The sequence below is a fragment of the Chiloscyllium plagiosum genome, chromosome 32, assembly GCF_004010195.1.
Source record: "Chiloscyllium plagiosum isolate BGI_BamShark_2017 chromosome 32, ASM401019v2, whole genome shotgun sequence".
NCBI lineage: Eukaryota > Metazoa > Chordata > Chondrichthyes > Orectolobiformes > Hemiscylliidae > Chiloscyllium > Chiloscyllium plagiosum.
In genome coordinates, this window is record NC_057741.1 from 31,928,572 (window position 1) to 31,948,610 (window position 20,039).

Below are 20,039 nucleotides of genomic sequence, written 5' to 3' on the forward strand. Positions count from 1 at the left end.
CCTATTATAAGAAAGATGTGGATGCTTTGGAGCGGGTTCAGAGGAGGTTTACCAGGATGCTGCCTGGACTGGAGGGCTTATCTTATGAAGAGAGGTTGACTGAGCTCGGACTCGCTTCATTGGAGAAAAGGAGGAGGAGAGGGGACCTAATTGAGGTATACAAGGTAATGAGAGGCGTAGATAGAGTCGATAGCCAGAGACTATTTCTCAGGGCAGAAATGACTAACACGAGGGGTCATAGTTTTAAGCTGGTTGGAGGAAAGTATAGAGGGGATGTCAGAGGCGGGTTCTTTACACAGAGAGTTGTGAGAGCATGGAATGCGTTGCCAGCAGCAGTTGTGGAGGCAGGGTCATTGGGGACATTTAAGAGACTCCTGGACATGCATATGGTCACAGAAATCTGAAGGTGCATACATGAGGATCAGTGGTCGGCACAACATCGTGGGCTGAAGGGCCTGTTCTGTGCTGTACTGTTCTATGTTCTATGTTCTAAAGATATTGAGGCTCTGCTCAAGAACAAGGAAGTTTCATTAGGTATAGACAACTGGGATCAGGTGAATCCCTTGAAGACTTTAAGTAGTGTAGGAGCATTCTTTAAGAGGGAATTCAGGAGGGCAAAAAGGGGATTTGAGATAGTCTTGGCAGATAAGGTTAAGGATAATCTGAAGAGATTCTATAAGTACATTAAGAGTAACTAGGGAGAGAATAGGGCCTCTTAAAGATCAACGGGGCCATCTATGTGTGAAATCACATGGGATGGGAAAGATACTAAACAAATATTTCACATCAGTTTTTACAATGGTGAAAGAAATGAAGGCTAGGGAACTCTGGGAAATAAATATTGATGTCTTGAAAACAGGCCACGTTACAGAAGAGGAAGTGCTGGTGGTCTTAAAAAAACATAATGGTGGATAAGTCTGTGGGATCTGATCAAGTGTATCACAAGATGTTGTTGGAAGTCAGGGAAAGAATTGTGGGGCCCTGCAGCAGCGATAGTTATATCATCTACAGCCACAGGAGAGGTGCCAAAAGACTGGAAGGTGGCTAATGTGCCTTTATTTCAGGAAGGAGAAGCCATTCTCTATTTAAACAATATTTAGTCAGACTATTCTTCCTGCCAAAGTTAATTTTCCCTTGTTACATCTCATCTGCCAACTTATTATCAACCAATTTAACCAGTCTACATCCCCCCGAACAGTCACTGTGTCCTTCTCACTAATTTTTGTATGATCCACAAACTTGGTGATGGTGCATTCACTTCCATCATCCAAGTTATTAATAGATATTGTAAATACTTGTGGTCTCAGCATTGCTGCTTGTGGCACTCCATCCAGAAAATGGCTCTCTTACCTCAATTTCCTGTGTTCTATTACTGAACCAATCCTCTATGCATCAACTTACAACTACACTGCCTGTTCCGTCACTGTCACTAGGTTAAAATCCTGGAACTATCTCTCCAACAGTACTGTGGGTGTGTCTACACCTCCATACCTGCAGCAATATCAAAAGGCAGATCATCCATACCTTCTCTGGGTATATAGGAGCCAATGATATCAACATCCTATGAATTTATTCTCAAAGTTCTGTGATAATTTGCACATTGAGTCATAGAGGCAAAAGTGAGGACTGAAGATGCTGAAGATTAGAGTCAAGATTAGAGTGGTGCTGGAAATGCACATCAGGTCAGGCAGCATCCGAGGAGCAGGAAAATTGACGTTTCGGGGATTCCTGATGAAGAGCTCCTGCCCGAATTATCAATTTTCCTGCTCCTCAGATGCTGCTTGACCTGCTGTGCATTTCCAGCACCACTCTAATGTTGACATAGAGTCATAGAGTCAGGGAATTTAGAAGAATGAGAGGAGATCTAATTGAGGTATATGGGATACTAAAATGGATTGACAAAATAGATGTGGAGAGGATGTTTCCTCTTACAGTCAGAGAGTTATAGAAATGTACAGCATGGAAACAGACCCCTCGGTCCAACTCGTCCATGCTGACCAGATATCCCAGCCCAATCTATGTCCCACCTGCCAGCACCCGGCCCACATCCCTCCAAACCCTTTCTATTCATATACCTATCTTGTGGGGCAATCTAGAATGAGAGGCAATAGTTTTAGGATAAGGAGTGGCAGATTTAAAATAGATGAGGAGAAATTTAAAAGGGCTGTGAATCTGTGGAATTCACTACCTCACAGAGTCGTGGATACTGGGACATTGAGTACATTTAAGGAGGAGATAGGCAGATTTTTAATCAGTAATGGGTTAAAGTGCTATAGAGAGTAGGCAGGAAAGTGGAGTTGAGGTTGAGATAAGATCAGCCATGATTGTACTGAATGACGGAGCAGGCTCATGGGGCTGAATGGCCTACTCCTGCTCCCAGTTCTTGTGCTCCTATTGCATGTCCATCATAGGCTGCTAGAGTGGAGGAAAAGAGGGAATTGTTCACAATGAGCTTGGCTGCACTGCTCAGTGGTTAATATCGATCTTAGGGATTGCAACCCTCTGGAGTGGTTTTGGAGTTCCCAGGTATGAAGGATTAAACTCCGAGAAACTGTGCGATTGCCCAGAAAGCAATTCATGTGGGTGATTCAACAAAGTGTAAATTTTATTTTTGAGAATTATTGATAAGAACGTTGGAGAAGGATCAAAAAGTAGATGGGGTTGGACATTTGGAGGAGGGATGTTTGCTGATAGCAATTTCAGTTCACAATCAAAGTTGACACCACTCGCTGGTCAGGGTCTGAGCGCAGCCAGCAGGAAGGATGAAAAACAGCTGGTGTCTTGTCCATCAAGTTTATGAGAGCAGCCAGGGGTCACCACAAAGTTACTTTGCCACTTCCCCAAAATGATAAACACAGATGTTGCGTTTGATTTTGTCTATGCGAGGCATTAGTAAGGCCGGAGTGCCCTCAGAATGGAATCAGTCACTTCATATTCCCTTGTCAACACAGATTTAGGGGTAACTAGACAATTCCCACACCAGTCAGTCCCAGTAATGATGGGAGGAGAAGGATCCAGCAATGCTTAAGTCTTGAATATTTTGGGGGGTGGGGGCACTAGGCAGATAGCAGAGGGAGAGCTGGAACTCTGATGCTAACAAACAATAATCAGAACTACTGGCACCGCAGCACAAGCCCACCCTGTATGATTGTGACCATCCCTCACAACTGACAGCAGCTGGTAAATGTGCCTCAAAATCTTGGGGCAAGTTGTCACTGCTGGAGTTGATGAACAAGCAAGACACAAAATTAGTCTAATGCAGTGTCCATTATTCAAGGCTCCTTAACACCAGATCTAGAATCCTCATAGTGTAGAAAGAGACCATCCAGTCATAGAGATGAGGACAGAGCGGTGGATGTGATCTATATGGACTTCAGTAAGGCATTCGACAAGGTTCCCCATGGGAGACTGGTTAGCAAGGTTGGTTCTCATGGAATACAGGGAGAACTAGCCATTTGGATACAGAACTGGCTCAAAGGTAGTGATGGAGGTTGTTTTTCAGACTGGAAGCCTGTGACCAGTGGAGTGCCACAAGGATCGGTGCTGGCTCCACTACTTTTCATCACTTATATAAATGATTTGGATGTGAGTATAAGGGGTATAGTTGGTAAGTTTGCAGATGACACCAAAATTTGAGGTGTCCCTCTAAAGAACTCCCACCCAAACCTCATTAGCCAACATTAACTATGGCCAATCCACCTGACCTGCACATCTTTGGACTGTGGGAGGAAAGTAGAGCACCCAGATACAGGGACAATTGCAAACTCCACACAGATAGTCACCCGAGTGTGGAACTGAACTCAGTTTACTGATGCTGTGAGGTAGTAGGCTAGCCACTGAGCCATTGTGCCCGCCAGATCTAAGCTGAAAGCTTATTCGGAGTTTCCAGCATTTGTTGCAATCCCTACCCCAGAAGGACAAATAATGACCAGGGCACCAGAGGGCACTCGCCTGTTTATCTACTTTTAAAGGGTGGCAGATCTCTCACACCCACCTGTGAAGGCAGGTGGCATTGGTTTAGTTGTCTTCTATGAAAGGTAGCACTGAGGCACTCCATCAGTACTGCACTGAACGTGAGCCTAAACTATGCGAGGCGAGTTTCCGATGCAGTACTTGTTGCCACAGTGTTCTGACTCAGAGATGAGAAAGTCACAATATGAATGCAAGTTCATTCCTCTCAGTTGACATCGCTCACATGTATAACACTGAAGCCCTCCAGATGACTGTGAGATTCCTTTAACATTTAGACTCAGATCAAAACAATCAATGTTTCTCTAAGGAAGAGTTTACCCAATAAGCAATGAAGGTCTAGTCCTTGGAATTATGTAGTCTCTTGACTGCCACCTTCCCAGAGCCACACATTGAAATAGCAGACTCCACACACCACAGGCATTGTTGAACCATTGGACAAAGGTCAGGATGTTCCTCACTGCTATTTGCTACCTATTTTTATTAGGGCATGATCAAATTTTAAATGCTCCTCAAGACTGACAACTGCTGCTAATGCCCTCAGAGAGCTCATCGCATCAGTGTTAAAGTAATTAAATATTGACATGTCATCCCGCTCCATTCCAAACTGCTTTTACAGATCAGGTGCTGTGGAGGTTTCATAACCTCAGATATTCCAGGAACTGTTCTATTTTTCCTTTGACTCATATACTAGTTTTAGTTGTGCATAAGTCTGCAGACTTTCTGGTGCATGTGCGGTAACCAGAGATGCTACAGCGAATAGCTATTTAAAATGGAACCTTCCAAAGAAACACAATTCGGATCAGGGTAGGCCATTCAGCCTATCAAGCCTGCTCTGTCATTCAACCTGACCATGGCTGCTCCCCATGTCCCTTGACAGCTTTAGCCTCGAGAAATGTACTGCTTCGTAAAAAATACTCAGTGACTTGGCCTCCACAGCCTTTTGCAGTAAAGAATTCCACAGCCTGACCAATCTTTGAATGAAGCAATTTCTTCTCATCTCATACTGTAAGGGCCCATCACATGACCCGAAACTGTGACCTCTTTTTCTGGACACCCCCTGGCATAGGAGGCATCATTCCTGCATCCGGTCTGTCCAGCCCTCTCAGAATTTATGCATCTCAATTGAGATCCCCTCTCATTCGTCTAAGCTCTCGTGAGTAGAAGCCCTGTTGACCCAGCCTCTCCTTGTGGGACAAATCTGCCATCCCAGTAATCATTCTGTTGAACTTCGGCTGCACTCCCTTCTCATCAAAAACATCCAAAAAAAAATCTTCCATTATCAAGAAGCAGCTGGAACATGCTAGGTATCACTGCTGAGAATGGAACTGTTCTCTCTCTTTGGAGAGAGTGCAGAAGAGATTTATTGGAATGGTTCCAGGGATGTGGAAAACTGGAGGTGTCTGACTGGGAGCATAGAAAATGAAGAGGTTAACAAAGGTTACTCCAAATCAAGGTAGGATGAGACAGGACGAAAAGAAAAAACATGTTTCCAATGGCTGAATGGTCAGTAGCTGAAGGACTCAAGATTTAACCAGTTTTGAGAAGATTTGTAGCTCAGGTTGAGGTTCTGGATGAAGGTTTGCTCACTGAGCTGGAGAGGTCATTTTCAGATGTCCGAAGGCTCACTGAAGATGTTACTTAGTATGGTGACGAAACATCTGAAAACGAACCCTCCAGCTCAGCGAGCAAACCTACATCCAGTCAAGATTTAAGGCAGTTGGTAAAAGAATTAATGACAGCATGAGAAATAAATTCTTTGCAATGAGTGGACATGTTTTTAAAATCATGAGGGGCATGGATAGGATAAATAGACAAGATCTCTTTCCTGGGCAGGGGAAGTCCAGAACTAGACGGCATAGGTTTAGGGTGAGAGGGGAAAGATTTATAAGTGACTTAAGGGCCAACGTTTTCACACAAAGAGTGGTGCATGTGTGTAATGAGCTGTCAAAGGAAGTGATAGAAGCTGGTACAATTACAAGATTTAAGAGGCATCTGGATCGGTATATGAATAAAAAAGGTTTAGAGGGATATGGGGCAAGTGCTGGCAAATGGGACTAGATGGTTCAGACGAGTTTGACCGAAGGATCTGTTCCCATGTTGTACATCTCTGTGACTCTATGATTTAGAAGCCACTATCCAAATAGTCACAAATTCAGTCATTACAGGGGGTAATATTGGAGAGGTCTGGGGGAAGAATGGGGCCATGGACTAACTGGTCTGCTCTTCAAAAAAGTTAACATTGTCTTAATGGGCTGAATAGCTTTATTCTGTGCTTGACTGTTCTAAGAACAAAACAAATCACTGGGCATTCTCTGATATGAAGGCACAGATATATCGTATACACATACAGAAAGCACTGGGGATTGATTCTCAAGACGTGGACCATCTTCTTGAAACCCTGCAGTGTGCGTGGTGAAGATGCTGTCAGGGAGGGAGTCTCAGGATTTAACCCAGCAGTGAGAAAGGAATACCAATATACTTCTGAGCCACTGTGTATGACAAGGAGGGAACTCGGTTGCAATCATGTTCTGAAGCACCTGCTGCCCTTGACCTTCTCAGCAGTGAGAGTCTGGAAGGTGCTTTCGTAGAAGCTTTAGCGAGTTGTTGCAGTGTATCTTGTAGACATTACAAACTGCAGCCAAGGTGTGCCAGTGGTGGAGGAAGTGAATGTTTCACCTAGTGGGTGAGGTGCCAATCAAGTGAACTGTTCTGTCCTGGCTGAGCTCCAGCTTGTTGAACGCTATTGCAGCTGCTTCCTACCAGCGAAGTGGACAGTAATCTGTACTACTTCTGACTTGTACAAAGTGGGTATTGTTGACGGAGTGGTTTTGGGAAGTGGTGAGACGTGTAACTTGCTGCAAAATACCTAGACTCTGATCCAGTGACAAAAATGAGTCATGAAGTCTGGGAAATCAGTACATTGCATAAGTGACATGCCAGCCACTGGGAGGTAATAGAAATGTGTAACCTGAATAAACTTCAGCCGATTAAATGGCTTGATTCTGTACTTATTTGGGATTGTTTGTGACGGCAATCACATCTCAGTAGTTGTGAAATTTCAAACCTGTCCTGAAATTAACTAATACCTAGCCTTTTTTCTGACTAAATACTGCCTCATGCACCGGGGTCAATGACAATGGTGACAACACTCATTTCTGCATAAGAACTTTGTGTATTCAAGACTCAATTCAGAAGACTTGAGCCCAAAACCTAGGCTGACACTTCACTACTAAAGGAGCACTGCATCATTGGAGGTACTTGCTTTTCAGTCGGACACTAAATTGGTCCTTGCAGATGGAAGTAAAACATTCCGTGGAACTATTTCAAAAAAGAGCATGGAAATTCCCCTGTGTTCCCAGCAATTCCTATCCCTCAACCCAACATTACCAAAACTAGATGGTCTGTCCATTATCTCTTTGTGGGATCTTGCTCTGTATGATTTATTTGTTGCATTTCCTACATTACATCTCAATAGTGCTGTTAAGTGCCTCAGGAGGAGAAAGTGAGGTCTGCAGATGCTGGAGATCAAAGTTGAAACTTTATTGCTGGAACAGCACAGCAGGTCAGGCAGCATCCAGGGAACAGGAGATTCGACGTTTCGGGCACAGGCCCTTCTTTAAGTGCCTCAGGACAATGTAAAAGATACAGTGAACAAAGAACAGATGAAGCTAAACAGGCAAAGAGGTGTTGGCGGTGTACATGACACTCAAAGTCAGGAGCCTTAAAGAAGACCATTAAAACTAGACAGCCAGGTGATAAGGTAAAGTCATGCTGGAAATCGGAAATAAAAACAGAAAGTACAGGAAAAACTCTCCAGGTCTGTGAAAAGCAAAATAGAATTCACATTTTGAATCTGATGATTCTTTATATATGAAGGTTTCAAAGAGACTCAAAGTAATAAGATAGAAGTGTTGGGGTGGGGAACATTCCAGAAGGAAGAGGCAGTGGTTCAGACGTGATGGACAGTAAGGGTGGGGGCAAGGATTTCAAAATAAGCACGGTCAACTTGGCAAGGCCCAAGGAGACACAACTGGAGTTAAGTTCAATGGAAAGGAGTTGGTTGGAGGTACCAAGCCAGCAATTTTTGAAGATTTGGCTCGGGTTTCAGCACCAGAGAGAACACAGTGCTTCACAGAGAATGGAAACAGCCTTGGAGCTGGGGATAGTAGTTGAGCAGGAGGGTCTTTAGAATGGTTCCGAAAACTATTTTTCTGGATCAAGGTACATAAATCTTGTGAAAGGAGAAGATTTTCTGTTCTACAGGTAAAACATGTCTCTCCTTCAGGAGCAAACATGTTTGTCAGAATATGATCCCTTTAAGAAGCTAAAATAGCAATCTATCAAAATGAAGGCACGGAGGGTCTATTTTTAAGTTTTCCAATGAGAAGCTTAAAGGTCGACTTGATTTCTTCCCTATTTAAAGAAGAATTCCGTTTCTCAAGTGTTCTAGTGAGGATGAGAATCCAGGATTCAGCCCATTAGTCTCGCATGGTAGGTTCCTTGTGAGCAACATTTAATTCCAGTTCATGTGCCAATCGCCTGTGAACAGGAGCAGCATCACAGTCTTTTCAAAACATGGAACGGTGAGTTGTGAACTGGGTCAGCTTTCTCTTACTGTTCAATGTGAAACCTCAATACCTTTGGACGATTTTCAGATCAACACTATGGCACTCTTTTTTAAAATTTGGAATTTCCGAGTTCTCCGAGCAAAGCCACATGGATAAGAAAGGTTACCTCTTTTAGGTGTTTGCTGTGACACAGTCGGTACCATTCTTGTTTTCAAGTCGAAAGGTTGTGGGTTCCAGCCCTACTCTAGTAACTTGAATGTAAGATGCAGTTCAGTATCGAAGGAGTACCGATGTGTTGCCTTTTAAAAAATTCATTCACGGAATGTGGGCATCGCTGGTTCGGCCATCATTTAGTGCCCATTCTGAGTGGCCCAGAAAACAGTTAAAAGTTAACCACATTGCTGTGGGCCAGACTAGGTAAGGATGGCAATTACCTTCCCTAAAGGGCACTAGTGAACTCAGATGGGCTTTTCCCCCAACAATCAATTCACGGTCATCATTACACTCGTAATTCCAGATTTCCATTGAGTTCAAATTCCATCTTTGTTCGTGGTGAGATTCAAATCCAACTCCCCAGAACATTCCCTGGATCTCTGGATTAACAAACCAGGGGTAATACCATTGCCTCCCCTTGGATACAGTGTTAAGACTTGCACTCTCAGGCACAACATCATCAAAAGGTCATGTCACACAGAGTGAAAATGAAATAAAAATACTTTGCCTTTTGCAAAAGTAAAATACCCCAGGAGCACAAGATCCAAAATGAAAATAGGAAAATCAAGGAAATATTCAGGCTGCATCTGTGGAGAGAGAAACAGAATTAACATTTCACGTCATGTCCTTTCACTCTGCTTTTCCTCTCCATAGACATTGTTAAACCTGTGCATGTCCAGTGGTCTCTGTTTTAATTAGGTTTATGGTGCAGCTTTCATGAACTTAGGACAGTCTAAAGGACTTTTGCAGAACTACTTTTGAAGGGTAGTCATAAAGAGAAAACAGGCCGGTGAATTTGAACACAGCACAATTTCATGAAAATCAAATGAGATAAATGACAAGTTATCCTGTCTGAGTGACACTGGTTGAGTGATATATATTGACCAGAACAGCAGGGATGATTCCAGTGCAGTCTGAGATGGTTTACGTTCGTTTGAGAATGTGCATAAAGCCTCAACCAACCAACAGCACTTCCAGTGGTGCAGGAGCCTGTCAGTATTGCACAAGAATGACCTTCAATAAGCCTTGACCCCTGTCTGGTTCTGAGGCTAGAATGCTGTCCACTGACACACAGCTGACATCAGGGCAAAGACTTAGTGTCAGGGTTCCCAAGTAAAGACCAGTAGTAATAAGAAGACAGTACAGAGGGCTGGAAATGTTTCCTGAGGTTCGACAGGCAGCTTGGAACTTGAAATCCCTGTCTGCTTAGCTACGATTTTAATTGTCTCACCACTAGTGGTCGTTCTTTCTGCTGCTGAGGCTCTGAACTCTGCAATTCCCTCCCAAAACTTGCTTCTCTCCTGCTTCCTTTCTGCCTTTTAAGGGGTTAGGGTCCCTCAAGCCCATTCCATCACAACTGATCCAAAATTATTCACATCCACTTTTCTGTGTTGTTCCCATAGCCCTTGATTCTCTGACTGATCAAGAATCTACCTATCTCAGCCTTAAATACAAGAACTCTACCACTGTATCTCTCTGTGGCAAAGAGTTCCAAAGACTCTCAACCCTCTCAGAGAAAAAATATCTCCTCATCTCAGTCTTAAATTGGCACCCCTTCATTCTGAGACTAAGTACTCTGGTCCTTGACTCTCCTCTCAGCATTGTTGTAGAAAATCAAACTCAACTGGGCTGAAATGAATCACTTGTCAGATTCTGAGACTGAACTATCACAAATTCTGAAGACACTCGCCATTGTTTTCAATAGGGATCTTGGAAATATGGAAACTATCTCTGTCAAATTTGAAAATCAAGGATAAGATGCAAGCAAAATTCCTATCCCATTCCTTATCTAAGGAAGGAAGGATATAGAGAGAGTGCAGCAAAAGTTTACAAACTGATTCCTGGGATGGCAGGACTGATGTATGAGGAGAGATTGATTGGTTAGGATTTTATTCCCTCATGTTTAGAATCTTGAGGGGGAGAGATCTCATAGAAATCTATAAATTCTAGCATGACTACAGCCCTCAACAATTGTACCAAGAATGTACACAAAGTGGTGCCTTTAAGGGTTGTATCAATGAGAACGTTCAGTTAAACGGTAAATTCTGTGCTGTACTGTTCTATTTAGACAGGTTAGATGCAGGAAGGATGTTCCTGGTGGTGGGGGAGTCCAGAACTGGGGAGGTGGAGGGGTGAAATATTTTAAGGATATGGGGTAAACCTTTCAGGACTGAGATGAGGAGAGGTTTCTTCACCCAGAGAGTAGTGAGCCTGTGGAATTCACTGCCATAGAAAGTGGTGATGCCAAAACATTATGTCTTGTTAAGAAGGAGATAGAGAAAGCTCTTGTGGCTAACGGGCTCAAGGAACAAGGCGAGGAGGTGGGATTTGGGTACTGAGCTCAATGATCAGTCATGATCATGCTGAATGGCAGAGCAGACTCAAGGGCCGAATGGTCTACTCCTGCTCTTATCTTCTATGTTTCTATACGTATCAATAAAATTCCTCTCCCACTTGTACAGTCACATGGATATGGGCCCAACTTGTGTCTTTCTTCATATGATAAACCTTGCATCCCAGGTGAAGCACTCAACAATTCTTCAAGGTGGATCAGCTATCTGTTCCAGTGCACACCCGGACAATTAGACAGTGTTTGTAAAAACTAATAACGTAATCTTAGGTTTACATGATTGGCAGAGAAGGTGACCCGCCGACTATTCGAACCCCACAACCAACTTGGGCTATAAGGCCTGATGAACTGAACGCTGAGGAACCCAAAACTGGAACCGTGGGTGTTTACAAACAGCAAAGATCAGCACAGAAAACAAACCGCAAGTCCAAATTAATCCAATCTGGACATTGTTCAATCCAAATCCTGGCCTGACCAGTTTGGGGATTTTAAGAATAGTGTTTCATTGGTAACTGCTTTGTTTCAAGGCAGCAAATTTCCATGTCAATATTGCTTTTGAGTCTGGCCAATGAGATTGTGTTTGTTCAAATATTTTGTTTGCAAAAAGATTTGGCATGTGTTATCCAAAGTGTTGAAAAACAGAGTCAAGGCCTGACACTACCCTTTTTCCAAAAGATAAGACCTGAAATTGCTGTATGCATTTACAGTGCTTGGTAATTTACAGCTAAATTGTGTGCCAGGTTATAAACAATCTGATTATTGTCTAACCATGGACTGTGCAGTACTCATTTCTGGGAATAAAGTTTAATCTCTACAAGCCTGCTGCAGATTTGTGAAGATGGTCATTGGTGATTGTTAAATTGCTCACTGTTTCAGAGCATAAACCTGACAACAACCTTTCCCAGGCAGCTGTACCCTGAAGGGATGGTGGAGGTAAACTCAAAATAAGTTTTGAAAAGGGCATTGGATGTAGACTTCAACAAAAAGCAATTAAAAACAATTACATGGCAAGGACAAAGGGATTGGGACTTTCAAAGAGGGATTTGAACACCATACTCACTCATTGAAAAAGGTCATGAGGTTGAGGCGCCGGTGTTGGACTAGGATGGACAAAGTTAAAAATCACACGACACCAGGTTATAGTCCAACACATTTATTTAGAAGTATAGGGTTTTTGAGTGCTGCTCCTTCATCAGGTAGCTACCTGGTGTTGTGTGATTTTTAACATTGGAAAAGGGGCAGGGGCAGGGTGCATGTCTCTGCAAAGACTCTGGAATCTGACCATTCCCTAATGGGTTCAAAAAATGAAAGCATTATAGACAAATCTTGGCCAATAGTTTACCCCTCAAACATCTGTCACTTAAAAAAAAAGAATCCTGTATTTAATCTGGTCATTATCTCATTATTTGTGGGCATTTTCCTAACTTTGTAACAGTAGTTCTGTGTACCCTGAATCCAACACTGTTTCCAGTAGCAAGAACTCAGGCCCGATTAAGAGCGTTCTGATCAAGGACATTGTTGAAACATCCTTGTGGGCCCAGTGGAGGTGGTGGGGAAGCAGGGCGATCCATCCACCCCACTGTCTTAGGTAACCTTGCCGACAGTTGTCCACAACACTTCACTCAATTAGGCGAAAGCGAGGACTGCAGATGCTGGAGATGTAGAGTCGAGAGTGAGGTGCTGGTAAAACATAGCTGGCCAGGCAGCGTCTAAGGAGCAGGAAAATTGATGTTTTGGGCAAAAGCCCTTTAACAGGCCTTCCTGATGAAGGGCTTTTGCCTGAAACGTTGATTTTCCTGCTCCTCGGATGCTGCCTGACCTGCTGTGCTTTTCCAGCACCTCACTCAACTAACTGAACCCCTCGTCCCCAAGCCAATGTCCTGTCCCTCCTCGCCACCTCTCATGCCACAATGGCTTCTGATAACTGGAGAATTCCTACTATTTAAGGAATGTCCTACTGACCTCCCCCACCTTCTTGCGAGTATCTTAGAATCGTTGATCTCTTTCCGCAACTATGGGAACCCTGATTTGTTCTCAGTGTGCGTCAACAAGGACTGGTTTCATATACAAGGATTCAGATCTTTAGTTTCACGTGTGATGGAGTGTGTAGTAAACAACATTTTCTAAAACCAGCAAAGCTCACCACTAGTTTGTAGGATAAAGGGTGAGGCTCTTTTTGTTTTTGCTTATGTATTGGCAGTACGTGATAATTATTAACCTGATATAACCACTAATCTGGTTTACAAAACAATCAGGGACTAAAGAATAATGCACAAGGTGTTTGGACAGGGTAGTAGCTCAGCATTCTTAACATTTACAGTAGTAACCACAATCATCATTAGAAATAGGACTTTATCCGTGTCTCATAGCAACTATTGATCTTGCTCAGGCTATGCAGATAAAAATACCCTGAAGGAATGTTTACCAAAATTAAGTTTTGACCAAGTGCTTTAAAAAAAAATTTTCATTTCTCCAATTATAAGAACAAAACACATTTCAAATAGCCTTTAAACTGGAAAATGCCTCGCAGCGCCTTGTGGAAAGGGATAAGACCATGAGATATAGGAGCGGAAGTAAGGCCATTCGGCCCATCGAGTCCACTCTGCCATTCAATCTTGGCTGATGGGCATTTCAACTCCACTTACCCGCATTCTCCCTGTAGCCCTTAATTCCTTGTGACATCAAGAATTTATCAATTTAATTAAACATGAATTGAGAGAGGGATGGACAGCAGACCCCACTATAGACTGACAAGTCAGAAAGATAGGTTTTGAGAGATGCTATAGAAATGAATATTGTTTTATATCCTATCCCATCCCCTATGCACACATGATGTATACATTGACACATAAATACACACGTTAACACACACACATACGCACAGGCATAAGCACACATATCAAGCAAGCCATACAGTACACATAGACACAGAAACATGTAGACCCATACAGACAGACAAGACACAGACACACGTAGACAGATACAGGTGCACACTGATATACACAGACATATATAGGCACACAGATGCAGACATACAAACACACAGATGCAGACTCAAAGACAACCACAAACTTACACAGACAGACACACATAAACACTGACAAACACAGACGCTGCCGGAACTTTATGTGCACTACTCTTCAAACTTTGCTTAATTGTTGTGACAAAACCTTCAAATGGGCAAAGGCACAGTAGCTGAGCAGTTTATCGAAGAGGTTTCAGGGAGTCAGGGTGAGTGGTGAACATGGTGTCACTGATGATAAGCGAAGGTGGTTGGGGAATACACTAAGGTCAAAGTTAAATGATATATATATATGTGTGTATGTACGTATGTGTGTGTGTATAATATGCATGAATGTGCATGTGTGTGTGTATGTCTCTGTTCAAGTATGTGAGTTTGTGTAAGTGTATGTGCATTGGTGAGTGTCTGGGGGTGTGAGAGTATGTATTGTGTTTGATGTTTGCATTAAGTGTTTGTGTGTACACTAGTACATGCGTGTTGTCAGCGTCAACGTCTGAGTATGAGTGTGAGTATAACTGTATGTTTGTTTGTATATGTGTGAGTGTGGGTGTGTGTTCCTGAGAGCGTATGTGTGAGGGAGAGTGTATGAAGAAGAGCGTGTTTGTGTATGTGAAAGAGAGTGTGTGTGTGTGAGAGACAGTGTGTCCGTGTGTGCATGTGTGAGGGTATGTTTGTGTGTGTGTTTGAGTTTGAATATGTATTTGCGTGTGAGTCTATGAGTTTATCAGTATGAATTCGTGGGAGTTTCATGGTGTTGGGTGTACAACAACTTACATATATATGGTACCTTTAATTTCCCACAGAGCTTAACAACAACAGAATCAAGACAGAAACTGACACCCAACTCAAAGAAGATGTGAGAACAAGTGATCAGGGTTTGGTCAAGGCATAGGTATGAATGAGAGTGAAAGATTGAAATAAAAAGAGCTGTTTAGGGAGGAATTTCCAAGATTTGGCGCTATCAGGATGAAAGCATGGCCACAGTTGGTAGAGGTTGGAGAATGAGATAGTGCAGAATGCTTTACTGCTGGAACAGTTTCTACAGCAAAGGCGAGCATAGGCAGCCTTGAACACAGCAATGAGAATTTGTAAGTGCAGACATTCCTGGACTGGGAAACAATGTAGTCAGTGAGCACAGGGGCGATGGGTGGAGAGGGCTGCAGAGATCATAGGCTATGGAGGGATTTAAACACATAGATTTGAAACTGAATTCTTTGTGTGACTCAGAGCCAATGTATGATAGAAGGAGCATGAATGATGAAAATATAGAGCTTAATATAAAAGAAAATAAGTCCAAATAAGAGTTTTGGACTTATTGGGATTTATTGGGGTTGGGGTTAGTCATTATTTGATATCACACAACAACCAGAAAGGATTTCACATCCAGGAAATAAGTATCATTCTGAGATTCCAAATGAAAATAACATTCCTGACTGACAATGAGTAATCTCCAAACCCACATTTTAAGGATTAGTTCTTTAATTTGTAATGTTTCATTACAGTAAAGGAATTCTAAGCAAAACACTGAGGAGAAACGTAAAATTTTAAAAATGCTAGTTGGTATTTAGTACTCTCACAAACCTAAATCTACTTGATGTAAAAGTCTTTCCAGATTGGCAGTCTTCTAAACTTAGACTTGTTCTATATATGTCACTCGTTCAGTCAACAGACCCACACTGGTGCAACCTTCTATCAACAACTTTTATCAGATCTATTTATACAGAAATAGGTACCAACTTAACTGAAAGCAGTCTGACCCAAAGGTTAGGCAGTGTGGGAGTTGTTTTTATCTGTTTCTGGCATTGCACAGTGATAGAGTATTATACAGATTAGAGACTGTTATGCCTTTGATGAAAGTAGGACTGTCAGCAATCTCACATCGCCAATGTTTTGTTATTTATGAAGCAATCCTGAATAGTTGTGGAAGGTTAGCTGAATTTTAATAAATCTAGAAAAGCAACCGTGGGGAGTCTGGACCACTGCACCAGAGCTGGTACAAACTGCAGGCAGATAGTAGTGAGAAAAGAATTGGATAGTGAAAAAACACAGATACATATACACTTGCATAGATACACGGATATGCTTAAATACATGGATACACATAAATATATGGACATATACATATATTAACACAGACATACATGGACACAGATAAATATGCAGATATAGAGGTGCACAGATATAGAGATTTTCGCACACGCAGAAATACATAGAAACACACACATTGAACATACACTCAAAAACAAACAGGATTTGCACACATAAGCATACAGAGACACATACCCATGCAGATATATACAGATAAATACACACATGCACAAACACAAAGAAATAAATAACTAAACAAAGAAACACACACATCAAAACAGACACATAAACATAGATACACTCAGAAGTAAACACATAAGCACTGTTAATACACAACACACAAACACAGAAATGTACAAATAGGAAAAGGTACAGAAAGATACAGAAAACAAAAATATGTATATACAAACACATAGAAACACACACAAACCAAACATAGATACTTGCACACACACATGCACATGCATTGCACACAGAAACATACACTCGCATACATTCAAGAACACAATTCAAATGAGAAATTAATTAAAAATATACGACTAGAAACCTGTCAATTATCTACAGTTTGTGAGTATTTTTACTCAGTGATTGTGAGGTATCCTAGCAGCAGGAGGGTCAGTTTGTGCAAAGGCTTATGAACACATTCAGCGAGGTGCCAAAAAAAATCCTTAATAAGATTCACTCACGATGGTCAGGTCTGAGCAAATCAAAGCCAAAGCCCTTCACCCATCAGCCCCAGCACCTTCCAAATGGTACTGATTAAGTTCCACAATAAACTGAGCTCTCTGTGATGAAAATGGTCACTCAAAAACTACATAAAATAACAGAGAATGCATTACACACAGAGATAGGCCATTTGGCCCAAACAGTCCATGACAGTTTTAAGTTCCACTTGAGCCTCATTTTAATCTTCTATCTCCAATGTTATCAATTTCTATCCCCTCTTTCCTCATATCCATATCCAGCTTTCCCTTATGTGCATCGACACTGTTCCCTTCAACCCACCCAATGGTAGTGAGTGCTACTCAAGGGCTTTAGAAACCTGATTCTGGATCAGTGGTGCTGGAAGAGCACAGCAATTCAGGCAGCATCCGAGGACAGGCAAAATCGACGTTTCGGGCAAAAGCCAATGGTAGTGAGTGCTACTCAAGGGCTTTAGAAACCTGAAACAACCTTGTGGATGATGTCACAGAACTGCTCCTCACTGGGCATAAATGGCACAGTGTGGGCAGAGTTAGAGAAGGGAGTAACACAAGGAGAGGTAGGCAGAAGCCTGATATTTAGCTCTGTGAATGTTAGGAACATGTAGAATATGCAGCGTAGACCCTCTAGTATTAGGTGATAGAGTTCATTGAATCATCTTTTAATAATATAACAGTCAGGAATATCTGCCAGGTATATTTTTGAATGTTGTGTTCTGTATTATGTAATAAATGGTGTTATAAACAGTTGTTGACCTTGCCTTCTCCTCAAGCAGTTTGTCTTGAACTGAAGGTCAGTAATCTGGTCTTGAAACATAATAAATGAGTGAGTTCTGTATTCTCTCCACTCTCTGGCTGCCCAGTCAGGCCAGATTATGACCTGGGTCCATCTTCGTCTGCTCCCACTCTTAAAACCCCATCTGACCTGCAATGACTCCAAACCCCTCAGCAGTTACAAATGTTCCTTGGTCCACCCAGAAGAGGGTGGGTTCACCACTCAGAGGTGAACCTGCCTCCCGATTCCATGAAAGTCCAGCTCGGAAAGTTCAAAACATTAAGCTTGGTAAATAATGGAAGTGACAATCCTTTAATGGTCAGTGATGATGGCTAAACAAATCTGTGACAGTGAACTGAATTGAACCATTTACTAAACAGGAACCATTCATGATTGTCTATGTTCAATTTTGTTCATCTTAATGATGTTTTTACTCCAATTGACTGACATATGCAGTGCCTGTAATTTGAGTTACCAACTCCTGCGTCAACAGTCTTGCTACAAAGACACATGCTCCCTTGTGTAAAGGCAGCTAATCCTCTGCCAGATGATTATGTTCGTTTCTAAACTGAATTCTAAAGGGTGTCACATTCCGGTTGAATATCAGCCAGAAGGTTGGGAGTGGAAGAGGGAGCTGTGGACTAGTGTGTAGTGTGTGGGAGCCAGTGCGGAGTACTCCCTCAGGTTAGCACAACCTCATTAACTTACCAAGGTGTCACTGACGTAGCTTTAACTAACGGGGTAAGAGCTGTTGCAAGCAGGAGTGACTGGCATCTCAGTGGGCAAACATCATGGCATGGATAACAGACGCTTGATATTGGGCATTTACTGATGTAAGCCCTCAGGGGACTTACAGAATCAGTTTGTTCAATTAATTGACCACTTGATCGTTTACATGAGCCAGTGTGTACAGCGCACTGGAGACAAGTCACTGCGATAGGCCGGCGCGGTTAAGTCTGAGCATTCGAAATGCTGCTCTATTTTTAACTTTCAGCTGCCGTGGTGCGTTTTACATTACTGCAAATACATAAATAAACAGGCAGTCATGCTTCAATGCCTGCACCATGGACAGTAAATATCAATCAGTTGCTGCCACCTGAAAGGTATGCAGAAATGCAGTGGGCGAGCACACCATGTACTTGCAAACCAGATTTCAAATAAAGAAAAAGCACTCAGCCAGCCCCGGCTACAGCACGGGGAATCTCTGCTGTGCTAGTTCAGTTGGAAAGTTCCAGGGAATGTGGGAGCTGGTAAAGTTGACTGTGAAACTGAAGGCAAAAGCAACCAACATTCACCTCACACCTTCCCTGCACAGAGGCCTGGGCTTAAGAAAGGATGTTTGGAGCATAATGGGGTGACCACAGCTGCTCAGCACTGGACGTGGATAACGTTCCTGGAAAAATCATCCAAACGTTATGCCAAATGCCTTAAAAGTGGGCGCACTTTGGCAATATCTACAAGATATGGTGCAGGGCCAGCCTGGCTTCTTCATCAGCTACACCCAAACCTCTAGCACCTAGAAGAACAACAGATGGGTGGATGCATCACCTCCCAGCAGCACACCATTCAGCTTTAGAACTATAGTGCTGCCTCTTCACTGTCACTGGGCTGAAATGCTGGAGCTCTCCCTAGCGGTATGGAGTTGAGTAAACTGGAGCAAAAAGGCAGCTTCCTCATGTCAGTTGACGATGGACATTAACTGCCAGCAGCATTCACCATCCAAGAACAAATTTGACGAAAAGGATAGGTGATTCATAGAGACTGCACCCATCCAGGGAAAACTTTCCCCTTTGTTGCTTGGGTTATTTTCATCGATACTGATATGCTTTTACCTCAGAGGCAATTAGAGCTCAGCTATGATTTCACAAGCCAGGAACCCCAGAGGAGAACTGTGTTTAAAGGAAGCACACCTTGGGGAATTGCTGGCCTCCAGGAGTCAGTGACACAATGGGATCATCGCCTCCATGTTTGCGGTGCACTTGTGGCAGAATGCTGTCTGGGCTTGAGATCCTGGAATGAAGTCCCATCTTCCCCAGAGGTGTGCGATAATATTTCTACAGAGATTGGTCAAAAACACATCTTTTGGGATTGACTGAGGGGCAATATGGTTGAGATGTATGAAATTATGAGGGGCACAGACAGGGTGGACTGGAAGGTATGTTTCCCCTTGGTGGAGAGATCAGTGACATAGATTTAAGTCAAGGTGCAGGAGGTTTAGAGAAAATTTCACTCACAGGACAGTGGGAATCTGGAACTGCCTGTAAGGATGACAGAGACAGAAGCCCTTATCATGTTTCCGAAGTGTTTTGATTTCCGCTTGTGATGCCAAAGCCAAGGATCAAGTGCTGGA

General features: G+C 42.7%; 1 protein-coding gene and 1 long non-coding RNA gene across 8 annotated transcripts in view; one reads left to right on the forward strand and one right to left on the reverse strand.

Annotated features, from left to right (window-relative positions):
• The window catches only part of LOC122539484 (protein FAM13A-like), a 220,360-nt gene that overhangs the window by 74,311 nt on the left and 126,010 nt on the right, over positions 1 to 20,039 (reverse strand). The gene's annotated exons all lie outside the window — the stretch shown is intronic.
• LOC122539485 overlaps positions 8,411 to 20,039 on the forward strand; it is a 40,464-nt gene continuing 28,835 nt past the window's right edge. For 3 of the 4 annotated variants that reach the window (XR_006309105.1, XR_006309104.1, XR_006309102.1), the window contains exon 1: positions 8,411 to 8,555. This is a non-coding gene — a long non-coding RNA (uncharacterized LOC122539485). Of the gene's footprint in view, positions 8,556 to 14,928; positions 15,018 to 20,039 lie in introns of all 4 variants that reach the window. The other variant, XR_006309103.1, reaches the window with a different exon arrangement.